This window comes from Scomber scombrus, chromosome 11 (assembly GCF_963691925.1).
Source record: "Scomber scombrus chromosome 11, fScoSco1.1, whole genome shotgun sequence".
Lineage (NCBI taxonomy): Eukaryota > Metazoa > Chordata > Actinopteri > Scombriformes > Scombridae > Scomber > Scomber scombrus.
This window is the reverse complement of record NC_084980.1, coordinates 22,417,734-22,433,759: the sequence shown is the minus strand read 5'-3', so window position 1 is coordinate 22,433,759 and position 16,026 is coordinate 22,417,734.

The window sequence follows — 16,026 nt, the reverse complement described above, 5'->3', positions numbered from 1 at the left end:
ACTTTAAACCACATTCAACCTAAAATTGAGGAATACAATTTTCACTGACAGTGGTTTGGTTTCTTTTGTGACAAGATTTGTAGTTAAGCTGAATGGTTCTCAGTGTAACTATAATGTAATGGTACTTACAGTAGTATTGGTGATTGGTGAATAACAGTGATGTCAGTGAGTTTGAGTGACATGACATAAAAAACATCCAGAAGATTTGAAGCATATTCTGGTTGTTTGGTTACAGACAAAATATTGTTTGATGATAATAAAACAATTGTTTTTACAGATATTGAGTATGATTTCCCCCCCCCCCTTACTCCCACAGTATGTGAATAAATATTTAAGAAAATATATCCTACAACAACTGGAAAAGTCTTACCAAATCCACACGGTCACACAGATTTCTCTAATGAACCGTCAAATAATTGCCAGAAAATTCTAATTCTTTGAAACTGGAATTTATTTGACCTTCTGACAAGTAATTAAAAATAAATTGAATAAGACTTTGCATCTATGAGTTTTGTATCATATTTGATGCACTGAATTTTTGCAATTTATTTTTCATAGCATGGTTTTTTAAACACAAAAACATATGAATACAAAATTTTTTAAGGTCCTGCATTTTATGCATGATAATAATACATAATGCATGAAATGCAATAAAATGAAAATTGACAGATAAATTACCCCCTACCCCTGCTGTATCTAATTTGATACACACATTCAATACAGGAATTTACCATAAAATAATAATTTACCATACAAAATATGTATTAATTCAACATTGCATTTATTTTCTTGTCTACTACATGTATCTGATTGTATACATAACACTGATGATTTAGAGGCCTCTAAAACTCATGTTTCAAATATGATTCACCTGGCATTACAGAGTTAAAACCATCAAAATTATAGTTACACTAATACACTATTTTCAAATAATTTTCTTTGGTACAATAATTTGCTCTTCATTAAAATGTTGAGATCAGTAGTATGTGTGTTATAAGAACAATCTGACAAATATCCAACTTGCAAGTTTTCTTGGTTTATTTATTTTTTCTTAATAAAAGTCTTGCATCTGCAAAATTATTAAGCTCTGTGGTTCCTCAGATGAATGAAAGTGACATACAGCAAGCGTTTACCCCTCAACAGCGAGCATAATTGACTTCATTGTTGCTCCCTCTCAGCTAAGCATGAGCACATGGCATTTCTGATGCCTGTTAACATCCTGCAGTCCACAGATGAAGAAAATGTGTAAAGCGGTGAAGCATCCAGGAGCAGAGGATGCCAAAGTGATTTGCTCTGAAGAGCCACTTAGCCTCTCTGCCTGTTTAAACATTCACACGCCGGAGGTTGCAAGCTGATTCAACTGCCTCTGATCAATGAACCCTACTCAATTCATTTAAATCTCCTTTTATTGGTTGTGATCGTAGATGAGATGTGAAGCTTGATGACTGACATCCTCTGCATCATTAGTGATATCAAAGACTCAGTGAAGAAACCTCAAACATGTGAGGATCTTCTAATCTCTCCTGCCAACTATGATAAATGTGATAAATGCACCCTCATCTTTGGCAATGCAGTATACAATTAAAGTCTTTGATTAGGATGATAAATACCCTTTCACTCTGCTGTCAGCTGATTAGTTTGAGGACTGTTGTAAAGCACTGAGGTGTGGAAGCAGGAATCATGCTGTTATTTTAGTTGGTTTCACCATTTGTACTCTTAAGGTGTCTTTGAAAAGTTTGTAATTTCATCATTCATCATAAAAAGCTACAGGCTGGCATTAATTCAAATCGGTTACAATGGACTCCAGTTGTGACATATAAAGTATAAAGTGTAAAAGTAGAAACTTCTCAAACTAACCCACCCACGTAATCCACATCTTTTACTGTATGTCCATCAAAAATATTGGTGAATATATACAACTCTTAACTAAGCAGCAACTACTATAGCTTGGGGCTTAAGTCAAAGTTGAAGTACAATCAATAATGATGTTCTAATATTGAGACTCTCTAAATTTAAGTTCACATCTAGAACAGTGTCATTGGAAGTCTTTACATTTACATTTATCTAAAAACATTCATGATGCACTGTCCAGTAATATCAAGTGTACAATGGGTGCTCCACAAGGGTCAGTGTTAGGTCCCCTGTTATTCAGCATACATATTAATGATATACCTCAACAGTGTCGTGATTTAGAACTGCAAAAATAGCTGAGCTAGCAGCTGCTTAGCTAGAAACTGCACTGGAAAGGATCCAACAGTAGCTTGATCCATCACTTCTAAGTATAAATGTAAACAAGACAAAAGGTACGTTTTTTTCTAAAGTCACAACAAAACCTATCGCTGATATTCAAATCTAGGTGAAAAGGATTTACATAGTCACTGATTTGGAGTATATTCATGTAGTATCTGATACAAATTTAAGAAACATGTTTAAAAAGATGGTTAAAACCATAAAGTACCACTTAGTGAATTTCAGACATATGAGAAACTGTCCCCTATGGACCAAGCCAAGGTATTCATGCATGCTATGATTCTTTCCTAAATTCTATTAGGTCATCCAGAAATGACACTCCCCTTTATAACATTGTACCATACATTTCACCACATTGGACAATCAGCTTCCTCTGTAAAAACAGCCACATATCAGTGGAGTTTAGTATTTTGTGTATAACTTCGTATGTTGTTTTGACTTTGTATTGCTTGTTACCGTGCAGTTTTCCTTGCTTTGACCTGCCAACGGACTACAGATGCAAATTAGCCTGCAGCTGTGATCTGGCACTGAGCATCAAATGGTGACATTTATGTTTGAACTGCATACTGTAACAGTTTGATTTTTTAAAAATCCTATTCAAAAAGCCTCAACTTCTCTCTAGAAATACTAAATCTTTTTTTTTCACCAACTCTTACAAATGATTGCTCCATTGTGAAGGCTTTTTGACAGTTTGATTGACATCCTCATCTCTGCGACCTACACCGAGGTGGACTAATGTCGCAAAATTTCAATGGCACCATCCACACGCTGCAACTCTATACTGACCCTGGAGCGTTGAGGACACTTTTGTTGTTGTAGTTTGTTTGTTTTTTAACCAAATAGTTTTAATTGGAAGTTCCACTTACTAGACTTCTTCAAGGGATTTTAGCCACAACATTGTTGTCATCAAGTGAGCTACTTGTGGAACATTTTCATTTTCATTAAGCAGAATTAATGAACAGGAGAATGATGAGGTATTTAGGGAGTTTCTATGGACATTCTTTCTATGAAAATGTGCCACCTTTGAGTGGTAGTTCAAATTTTCTAACTGTCACATTTTAACCTTCAGTTTTAAACACATGGATAGATTTACTCTATTTCTCATTTCTTCTTCTTCGTCGAGAGCGGCTCCAACTCCAATCCAATTATGTAATGCAACAGCTGTGTTGATGCTAAATGGTAATGAAGCAGAGTAACAGAAATCTGAACACCGCAGAGCTGCTGGAACGACTCTCTCCTCCCTCTGTCTCTGTTCCTTTATCTCCATCTGATCTGGATCAGCGGCTCTTCTGTGCACCATCAGATGATGCAGATGTTGTTTATCCAGCAGGAGGAAGTCAAGCCTCTTATCAGCAGCTCTTCATGGAGGAAACAGGAGGATACCAGAGGTCTCCTGCTGACGGGCAGCTGCTCTGCAAACCTGCTTTATGGGGCTTAAAAATGATTTTTAAAAATGAAGGTAATTTAGAGATTAAAAATCGTCTGTTATTTTATTCATTGAGTTGGAGAAAGGAAACAGTGAATAATTTTGAATTAAACTGAATAACTGATCGCAGTGACACAGGAGTGATTTTAAAGAGCCAACAGTTATTGCTCTGTAATAATTCAAATGAATAATGTGCTGTATCACATATTTCCCTTAAAAAGTAATTTAAAGATTAAGATCTGCTTTTTTAATGTGTTTGAAGGGAAATGAACAGAACAAATGATTATTTTCAACATTTGTATAGAGCCAGTGGTGGAATATGGCTTATGATCATGTAGAATAGGTTTCATTTACTTTAAATTAAAGTGCTAATAACATAATTTTATTAAACAGTCTTAGAGCAATTTTCCAAGTGGCACTAAAGGAAACCTACAATGAGCCACCAGTGTTAACATGTGAACAGAACAAATTATTATTTGATATTATCTCATCTTTCCGCAACTTTCTATTTTCATTCTTTTTGTTCACAGCAACTCCACTTGGCATTACACGAACAGGACAGGTTTGTAAGTGACAGTACAGTGACTAATTTCAAAGACCCCAGACTTTATTGGAATCACGTTTTGATTTGTGAGTCCTGCCGAGACTCAAATTGTCATAATTTGCCTCATTTACAGTCTATTTTCTCTACAGCTATCACCAGAACTAGCTATTACCATTTCATCAAAATTGCTGTGATTACACTGTTCCACAGTGTCATAATAGGTTGTGATTATTTCTGATGCACATGTGGGGACAAAGTGCGCATTTTTAAAACTGTAGAATAATAATTAAATGTAATCTGCTGCTCAGTCCAGACAGTTAAGCTAAATAAATACACAAACCCTCAAAATCTTAATTATCAGCACACAGAAGGGCGGAGTAGAATACGTGACTTAGCTTAATGACTTAAGGCCACTAAGAGTTTAAGCATGTTAGTTTGTTCAGAAGTGGCTCCAAAGACTAATAATTGATCACATTTTCAGTCTCCAGAGAGAGGTTTCTTGTATGGCAGACTGAACATATGCTGGAATTCATTTCCTTTTACAGCTCCATTAGCTTGTTGTTCTCCATAGCGCCACCTCTTGACTTTGTAATAAAACTCTAGTAAGTAGGATACGTTCATTGTTGGTTTGCTGACATTAACAATCTCCACTCTAACCATTGGCAGTGTATCATTCACTCCTGCAACTGTAGATAGGAATCTTGGCATATTCTTTGACCCAGCTCTCACCTTTGATCCACATATTAAGTCCCTCTCAAAGACATCTTTCTTTCACCTCCGTAACATTGCACGCCTCCACCCATTCCTATCCACCTCTGATACTCTGGTTCATGTCTTCATCATGTCTCGTATTGATTATTGCAACTCCTTCTTCATTGGTCTGGAACTCACACTTGCATTGCATTGAGATGGGATTTAACTTCCTGTTTTGTTTGTCAGGGGAGATGGGGACTCTGGTGGGGTGACCGAAGATCTTGTGTCAAACAGCACTCAGGCGAACAGTGAAACATCTCTCTGCTTCAAGTTGAAGCTCTCAACGTTTAGTTGTGATGTTCTGCTGGAGGGAAAAGATCCCCTCTCTCATAGCAGGCTGCTGGTAATTATCTAGCCCACCTACAGTTTATAATCTGAGCGCTGTGGAGATGTTTGTGACTGGAGTTTGGATCCAATCAGATGAGTAATTACATAGCAGAGTTTGTCCGGCTAATTACCAGCCCACCTACAGCATGTGGGAGAGAGCAGAGCCCGTCCACTATCGCACCTCATTCTTCTTATATAACAAATGATCTAAACAAACACTTAATTTCATCCATTCATCGTGTGGGCGTGTTAAAGCAGAGCATTTGTTAAATTTGGTACCCAACCTGACGGAACAGTTCATTAAAATCTATTAACATTTAAGAATTTGATAACTGTGGTCCTGAAAATATAAGGTACCAATCCCAAAGCGCCATGCACTTCATTGATACATTTCAGTTGATACACACACACACGTCTGAGACCACTACTTAAGATATTTCTATTTTGCTTTTTTTGTAATGTAATGTAATGATGCCTTCTGCCCCGTTCTCCTCCATAGTGATATCGCCACCCTAAAGAATGTGGACTGGTTCTGCAATGCAGGATTTTTTTTTTTTTAACTCTATTCATTAGGGCCCGAGCGGCGACTGCAAGTCGCCTGGCGAAAGCCCTATTGAAATTGTAATGTTTATTATTATTATTATTATTATTATTATTATTATTATTATTATTATTATTATTATCATTATTATTATTCTTCCGACATTTCGTGCCCCAATTTCGCCCCTTTCCCAAATGCGAAAATGCTTATACTTTTGCACGGACGTCCGGCCTCATCCGAAATTCGATATTTTTGGGTGGTCGCACATGGTCGACGCAGAATGGCGGAATAGCGCCCCCTACAAAGTCCAAAAATGCCCATAGGGAATTTTGCTAACTTTGTCCTATGCTCACAAAATTCGGTACACATATGTATTATACCCACATATGCAAAAAAGCCTCTTGACCTCATGACCTCAACCCAACAGGAAGTCGGCCATTTTGGTTTTGATTTTTCCCGCCTAAAATTAACTCCTCCCACAGCGTTCGCCCGATCAAGTTCAAATTAGGTACGCAACATCTCCAGACCTAGCTGAGCTTAAGTTGTGCTCTGTGCATCCGTAGGTCAAAGGGCGTGTCTGCCAGGGCTCAACTAACTTTGGCGTGCTCGCCATGTACATACGAGTGGCTCTCACGCCCACATACTTCATCCAATCAGCTTCAAACTTGCTGGACATGATGATGGCTCCGCCCTGAACGTCCCGATATATTAACTTCCCACGTAACTCATAGCGCCCCCCGGTGGTAACAGGAAGTTAACTAAGATTCATTAAAATTACATACTTTGCCCCATCAACTTCATTCAGAACCAGTTGGTGAAGCTACATTATGAAGACTGTGAAGCTACGAGTAATGGCGTCCGTGTGGCGACGCGGCGACCATCAATTCCTCGCCATGAAAATACGTTTGGCTTTTTGATGGCTTTATTGAACTCGTATCATCATGAAAATTGGTACACAGGTCCAGGGTGCCGACCTCAACGTCTCCATTCGCTCATAGGCGATCTCACTCGTGTCGCCCCCTAGTGGAAACAGGAAGTGCCATATTTTACATCATCATTGTGCGATTTCCACAAAACTTCACATGTGTAATCACTGTCCCACCCTGAACGCAACCGCTTGTGTTTTTTTACACTCTACTGCCCCCTGGTGGATGAACCATCAACCTCTCATAACTCCTTCATGCTTTGTCCAATTCACTCCAAACTTCACATGACTGATGAGTGGCCGCCCTGAACACACCAGACCACACCAGACCATATGTGTAACTACCTGTGACTGCCCCCTACTGGATGAACGAAACATTGCATTTTTGGCCTCCTTCCAGGTTTTTTCTCACTTTCTGCTTCACGCCACAGCTCCGCGTGATGGTGGCATGGGTGAGCGAGGGCCCGCCATCGCCGCTTGCGGCTTTAATTAAATGTATCTATTTAGCCCAAGCCCAAGATCATTAGTCAAACTTCATTTTAGTGCTGGCATTGCATTAATTTGATCACTTTGAACTACGAACACCTGGTCATACTGTGTTGAACAAAACAGCCGACAGTCATAACCTGAATCTTTCTGTCTTCTTTATTAGTGAATTCTTTTACACCTTCTTGGCTGATGGCTGTCACCTGTTACCTGCATTTTTAAGTAAATTCAGCACACACAACAAACCAGAATGGGTCTGTAGTATGTCTGCAGAGAACAGTTATCAGATTGCACCACAGTCTCACAGCTGTGGTCGAGGAGCACCTTGACTCTTTCTACCTTCCCTCCTTAATAGGAGCAAAAAAAACGCAGGTCTGAGCTCTAATGGAAAAATAAATGTCCCTGGAGAAACCGAGCTAATCTGTGACAGAATTAACAGTAGTGGAGGACAACTTTTTAAACATGGCTGCCAGCAGACGACTGGTACTTTTAAAAAGGATTATCCTCACACTAATCACCTGCTCTCTCCACAACATTTCCAGCTTCTCCTCTCGGTCTGCCTCTCCACAGAGAAGCTGGTGTTCATCCTGATGCATATCAGTTATCATGGCCAAGCCACCTTACAGCCCCACTAACCAATAAATTGATTTTCTACAAACATTTTTCAGGTTCACCTCAGTCTGCTCTTATCAGGTAGGCGGAGAGCTGTGAGGAAGAGACCTTTGACATGGCAGAAAGCTTGAGTATTCAGATCTTCTCCCATCTGATAAGTAGTGGCTTGAATCTGATAAAGAGTAGGGGCATAGACCATATGGATTTGATGATCTGTTGTTCAGTGTTATGCAGACAAGGCTCTATAAATCCGTAAATAAAGTCTGAACACACTGGATGATTATTGATTTTAGTTGAGGGATTTAAAAAAAAAAAAAATTTATGATCATTCTTCTGACTTATTAGCTTTTATTGTTGTAGGTCAGTGTGACTATGGGCTTTAATTTCAACACAAAACCCTGCAGAATGCGTTGGTGAAGCTCTGCAAGTAAGAGACAGCACAAGTCCCAGAGCTGCAGCTGTTGAGTGAAGTGTCAATTATAGCTTGAAATCAATGCCCACACAGCAGAAATCAAGTCTTATTAACAGAGCAATAATTTCCTTAATGACCACCAGCACACTTAACCATAATGACTTGTTGGGGGAAGAAAATCTGACTTTGTATTTCTAGAAAGAATTGACTTTTACAACATGTGTTTTGTTTGTTTATGTAGCCTTGGTAGCTGGTGGCAGTCTGCTGTAGGGAATAATTTAAAAATACGCTGTCCAGTTGCATTATGAGAAATGTAGGATGTACACCAGCGTTATTAAAAGTCTGGATATCTTGGCCTCTTTTTGCTTTGAGTTTGACCATTTTGTGTTTTATTCTCTTTTGAGCCAGCTTCTCTTAATATTCAAATAGTCAAGTAACTGATTTACATCTACAGCATTGTTACATTTTTTTCATTTAAGTGTAATAACGTGATAAGTTGGTCTCAGGCGGAGGTGGACTCCCCACGGTGCTTGTTACATTTGTTTCAGGCTTGGCCCGCCCCTCTCTACCTGCTGGGAACATCACACCTGACTCCCATCTCATCAGTGGCACTATATAAATCCCTTGGAACCAGAGCTGCATGTTGGGCTTGGCTTGCTAGTATTGCTGCTAAGGCTAACTCCTAGTACAGTTTAAAGATCTTGGGATATCATCACAATTTTTATTGATCATTTTAATAATAATAAAATAAAAGTTGGATGACCCAACCTTCATTTCACTAAACATGAAGCAGAAAGAAACAAACCTCTCTACTGTGCAGCTTGAGGTCTGGCTCAGCTAATTGTTACAAGTAGTTATCTTCACCTGCGAGGCATCATTACACATATGCTGTACAAGTAACAACCATTTTGGTTTATTATGAATATATCATTTTAATCTCTGGAGGGTAGCTGTGTGTTGGGTAGACATCACTCAGCATGCTCAGGGATATGATGAAGTTTTTGTGAACAGTGTTGTGAAGAGTAAATTATAGTTGTCAATTTTCTTAATGAAGAAATGTGTCAACAAAATGCAGCTTTATAATTCTTTTGTGTCCAATAGTTTTTGGACAACAGTGGAAATCTGTGGCACAGGGAAACAAGCTGTATCAGATTTTTGCTACGCAGACAATGCGAGTTAGATAATTTGATGGTTTAAGTGTTCTTGCAATTTGTTGATGAAGCTATAAAGATAACAGTCTGGGATCCCTGTGCAGATGCTTGCTGCTGGAAGGTACATTAGTAAGAACAATCTGATTTACGGAGATTCATCTAAGACTTCTGTTTTCAATTATACACATCAAGCTCCTATTTCTGTGTAGATCCTCTGTAAGTTGCTCTGAGTACATTGAGGCAATCGCCTGCTTAAGTGTCTCATTTACCACAATGCTCATCCCCCATCACATACATCTACATCCTGTCATTAACACGTCCTATTTTCCGCCCAGCAGGCTCCTCTTTTCCATGTGCAGTTTACTTTTAATTTTTATCTTATGTTATCTTGTTCTTTCCAACTTGTTTCTTTTTTTATTGTCTGCTTTTCCTCTTGTTTGCGCTTCTAATCAGCAACTGTACTGTTTTCATTATAATTTTCAACAAACTGAATATTGATCAGTTTTCTTTGCCTGTTTAGTTCAGATAAAATGCAGGGAGACTCTGGTGTCTGATATTAACTAGATGAATGATTACCTATATGGTAACATGTCCCATGTTGTATTTTGGTGGTAAATGAGATAAAGAAAACAATCACTCTTTATCTATATAGTGCCAAATCACAAAAGTCATCTCAAGGCACTTTTCACATAGAGCAGGTCTAGATCGTACTCTTTAAATTAAAGAGACCCAACATTCCCACATGAGCAAACAAAGAAAAGGGAAAAAATCCCTTTTAATGGGAAGAAACCTCAGGCAGAACCGGGCTCTAAGTGGGCGGCCATCTGCCTTGACTGGTTGGGGTTGAGAGGGAGAGGAGAGTGAGCACATTGAATATCAACATTGAAAATAGTAGGTCCAGGACAGGAATTGGTCATCACGATGCCCCCAGGGTACCTGTGAGAGGAGAGAGCGCAGAGAACTCCGGGGAAGAAGTTTAAGTTAGTGAAGTGCATTACTAACTTAAACACCCCTGTGGGCAGCTGTGGCTCAGGAGGTAGAGCGGTCGTCCTCCAATTGGAAGCTTGGCAGTTCGATTCCCGGCTCCTCCAGTCCACATGTCACGGTGTGTGAATGAGGATGAATGGTTAGTTACTACACTGCACACGGTATGTAAAAGAAACATCCAAACTAGTCACATGGGCACGCACTGGAATAAAGTTATCCACGCCGAGGTGGATATAATTCATATGTCTTGTTTGTTTGTGTTTCTCTCATCTCTAATGTTTGTGTGAACCATTAAGGATCACACAAGATCCAGTTTGATAAATAGTGTGTGTAGTTTACGGATCTCTCACTCTCAGCACTGGCTCCCCACAGGGCTGTGTGACACTACATTGGTCGGCCTCATCTCAGGAAGGGACGAGTCTGCATACCGGAATGCGGTCCAGAAACTTACCCAGTGGTGCACTGCAAATAACCTGACACTGAACACAAAGAAAACAAAAGAACTGATCCTGGACTTCAGTAAGTGCAGAGCCGACCACCCTCCCATCTTTATGAATGAAGACTGTGTGGAAATAAAATTAAATTCCTGGGGACCCACATTTCCGACAACCTCTCCTGGTCGACAAACATCGCGCCTGCACTTCCTGTTTCCCCAAGAACAACCTGGACTGTAGGCTACTGGTGGTCTTCTGTCGCTCTGCCATAGAGAGCATCTTAACATACTGCCTCACAGTGTGGTATGCGGGCTGTTCAGTGGCTGATCGAAAAGCTCTACAGAGGGTCATAAAGTCAGCACAAAAAATCGGCTGCCCTCTTCCCTCACTTGAGGATATTGCTGACACCCGCTACTTCTCTAGAGCAAAGAACATTATAAACAAGGACCCCTCTCACCCCGGTCACCACTACTTTGACCTTTTGCCTTCAGGTAGGCATTACAGGTCACTAAAAACACGCACCAACAGACTCTTGAACAGTTTCTTTCCCAAAGCCATCCAGACCCTCAATAAACACACTGACTCTTCAACCACTTTAGAACAGCAATATTCACAGACTCTTGCACTCACAGCACTTCATAAAACTATACAACAAAAAACAAAAGCAGGTTAAAAAAAAATAAAGGGTTGTGATTGTGTATGTATGCATGCATGCAGTAGTATTATGTCAAAATACCACTGTGATGGGCACTTGCAATTTCATTGTATTTTAAGTACAGTGACAATAAAGGCGTCTTATCTTAAAAATTATATATCCAATATCCTGGGCATTCAAGCAAAACTGTAAGCATGGCAACAACCTTTACGTCAGCTCTATGTTTTCTTCCTGAATCCTGTAAAAATGATCTGTTGCAACAATTTGCCATGAGTTAGTGTCAGCATTTGTACAAAAAAAGTTGAGCAAAGTTACATCATGCAGACAATTGAGAAACTTGGACAAATAGCTGCTGTAAAAGAGTGTCAGGGTGATGTCAGCCGGTCATTAGTGCCGATGCCAAATTTAACTACCAGCTGTGAGGGGAAAATAACAGTTTTGGAAAGCAGTGGACTGATACTTGTAGCACCTGCCATTTCTCCTAATTTGGTAACCCCTGAAGAAATATTCACTGTTAAAGGAATCGTAGTGCCATCCAGGGCATGCAGTGTGAGTGGACACAACGTCTGAGAAATATCACAATATATTTCAGTTTATTCTCCCAGTTTTGAGGCAAGAGAAATGTCTTCAAGTAATGAATTAAACATAGCAGCAGGTAAAAAATATATTAGCACTTACCAAGGGAACATGAATAATGTATTTGCAAATGGATCTATTTAAACCAAGATAGGTTTTCTCCGCTTGTTTGTGTGTTCACACAGGGAGCGGCATGGCTGAGGTGAAGCTGGCAGCTACAGTTTAATTTCCCCACCGGGCAGATTTGGCCCTGTTGGAATGAGAGTTTTAGAAAAAATTCCCATCCCTGCAGGATATACACATACATTTATAGCATGTGTAAAGAAAATGTTAAGCTGAGAGAATGACAAATTAGCGCAGGTGTCTGTTATTGACAATATTAGTCACTTTAATAACACTGTAAATCTCTCAACAAACAAACTGCTATGTCAATATTTCCTGAAGCACAAAAAAGGTGCCAAACACAATGTAAGTATCAGCGACAGCAGTGAGCCCCTAAGTGGTTGTGAAAGTGATGAATGCAGTTTACTTTAATCAGTTACATTTGGTTCTCTTAGCATGGGGCTGATGGAGAGTATTTTCAATCCTGTTTGTTATATATAGCAGACCCTGAACCATTTTATACTATAGTTGTATAATAGGGCACAATGAAATGACAGAAACAAGCTGAAAAAATAACTTTACAGGCTCTTTTTTATAATGTTGAACTTTGCACAGTCTATGCTGCATTTTTTCCTCAACACTCCCTGTTATACCTCCAACCACATGACAGTAATGTTTAATTTTGGGTTGGTCATCTGTACACATGGTAACCAGTTCACCATCACCACCTTTCAGCATTCACCAGTTCATGAAATCTTAGAAGATGCCACTCTTATTCAGTAAGCAACCGCATTGAAATTCAGAGCAAATACGGTTTTGTTTTCAGTTCATCCACTTTATCCTGAGGTGTGCGTACTGATGTGGAAGTTTGGCTGGCTCACAACAACATCAACAATATTTAAAAAAAAACTATCTGCAGTGCAAAGAAGTTGGGAACCTATGGTGTATAACAGTTCCTCTGGTAGCCATCTTTGAGGTCCCCAGCTGTTGGATAAAAAACAGGAATTGATTTTAATTTCAGGTTCACACAATATGATATTAGCCCAATGATAGCCCCAATCTTAAAGATGTGGTGCACAAAGGTGAACAAGAGAACACCAAGCTTCAGTTTGTCCTTTAGTCCCGAATCTATAGAAAAACAAATTCTGCATTTTAGATTTCTCATGGTGTCTGTATGCTTGAAATAAAGTTGCTGTAGGATCATTGAACAGCATATAATACCCTCTGCCCTCCCACCTTTTCCCCATTGGGGTTTTTGGGTGGTGGCCTAAGTCAATTTCGACAATGTCTTTACAAAACCATCTATCAGGCCTACGTTGTGCAGCAATTGGCCAGGTGAGAAAGCTGCACCCTTCATGTTTAATCAGTTGACATCTTGGGGAAAATGTCATAATTCACAATATTTATCTGTTGTCACTAATTCTACATAGGTGAGGCACTCTGACATGGCTCAAAAGGAAATAATTTTCTCATCCAACAGAAGTCAATTCATATTGCCATCTTCAGGCAGGGTGGCATTTGGAGGTACATGAGATTCCCACACTCTGCAGGTGATTTAAAAAAAAAAAAGGACACCTCAGGGTGATGAATTTATACAGTCTATGTAAGCATTTTCATTCTGCCACTGTCCAAATCCTTTATGTGAGAGCATTGTGACAAACATAGTGGCTAAAAGGTTCAACACAACTCATGTCTACCTTCTCAAAAGCAGCAAAGGCAGAAACCTACAGGCTGGTGTGTTACCAGATAGATTAAATTAGCATATATTTTTGTGATAACTACAAACATTGTACGAATAATCTATCCATTTTCATGTTAGGCCTGGTTCCATTATTGTTTTATTAATCAGTATGTAAAGCATCTGTTTCACTGCGTCTCAGTTTCACCGTCACCACCCACTGCTTTTACATATAATCAGATTCGTCACAATCATATTCAGCACAAACAGAATATACCATGTTCGAACATATAAAACCCACTCCCTATTTCTCTGTATCCATCTCACTAGGTTTTATAAATCAGGGTTGTAATTCAATTTTATTTTATTTATTATCAACAAATCACAGCAGAAGTTACATCAGGGCACTTGACGACAGCGGCAAGGAAAAATTCCCCTTTAACGAGAAGAAACTTCAAGCGGAACTGGTGGGCAGCCATGTGCCAACACATTCATTATTACATTTATTATTAATAGTAGCAGGCGTGGGTGTCAAGCAGCATGGGTTCTGCAACCATGACCCACAGAAGATCACAATCCATAACCAGGCGCTCCACAATCATGAACCTGTGAGATGAAAAGGCTCAAAGAAACCAAGTTAGTAATCTGCATCAATGATACATGATTACGTATAGAGGAGGAGAGCTCAGTGCATCATGGGGAAGTCCCTCTGGCAGTCTAGGCCTATAGCAGCATTAACTAGGGGCTGCTCCAAGGCAAGCCTGGGCAGTCCAACTAAATAGCTTTATCAAAAAAGGAAAGTTTTAAGTCTACTCTTAGATGTAGAGAGGGTGTTTGCCCCCGGACCCAAATGGGAAGACGGTTCCACTTGAGAGGAGTGTAATATCTGAAGGCTCCCATTCTACTTTAGGAGACTCTAGGAACCATAAGTAAGCCTGCATGCTGGGAGCGCAGTGGGGTTATATGGTAGTATGAGCTCTTTAAGATATGATAATGCCTGACCATTTAGGGCTTTGTAGGAGAGAAGGATTTTAAGTTCTACAATGGGGAGAAAAAAAAGTTCTCTTTTTCTAGTTTGTCAATATACGTGCAGCAACACATTCTGGACCAGTTGAAGAGTCTTTAGAAAGACTAGGATAGCGTTAGGAGCCTTGTTAGGAATTACAATGAACCAGCCCAGAAACAATACTTTAGAGAAAAACAGTCTTAATATATATATCAGGTTTTACAGCTGTTTCTAAAGGTTCCTGTGTTTGGGGATAAATCAGTGCCTGTTGGGGGTAGGAGGTGATGAATTCTATCTCCAATAGTAAGAATTTTATCATCAAAGAAGTTCATGAAATTGTTACTACTGAGAGCTAAAGGAATACATGGATCAATAGAGTTATGGCTCCTTGTCTGGCCAAAGTGCTGAAAAGAAACCTCGGGCTGATTTATTCTCCTCTATTAATGATGAATAATAGGCAGCTCTGGCTTTACAGAAGGCCTTCCTTTATGTTTTTGGCTATCTTGCCACTCTAAGCAAGATTCTTTCAGTGTGGTGGAATCACATAACCTTCCAATTTTGTGTCATGTTTGCTTTAATTTACAGGTTTGGGAGTTATACTATAGAGCTAACCTCTTGTTTTATATCTTTTTTTAAAGGGGAGATAAAGTCGAGTGTCATTCACTATGAGCCTGCTACACTATTAACAAGATGATCAATTTGGGAAGGACTAAAGTTGGAATAAGAGCCCTCTGTTGTACTGAGACTAGGCAATGCTGATGTAATTGCTTCCTTAAATTTAGCTACAGCACTATCAGACAGACATCTAGTGAAGACATTTTTGTCTAATGGTGTGCAGTCCAGTAATAGGAATGTAAAAGTTATTAAGTAATGGTTTGATGAAATAGGATTATGTGGAAAAACTATTAAAATGTTCAATTTCGATGTCATGTCAGAAGAAGGTCGAAGGTGTGGTTATGACAGTGGGTTTATTTACACTCTGAATCACATCCATATTCAGATCCCATCTTGATCCATATTCCTACTTGTGTGTATTGACAGCAGACCGGATGTTAAAGGTCATCTGCTGCTCTGTGCCATTACTCACTCTGTATCCCTGCAACACATAAGTGATGCAGTTTATGTTCCAAGGTCAGAGTGCAGTGATGGATTATTAGTTTA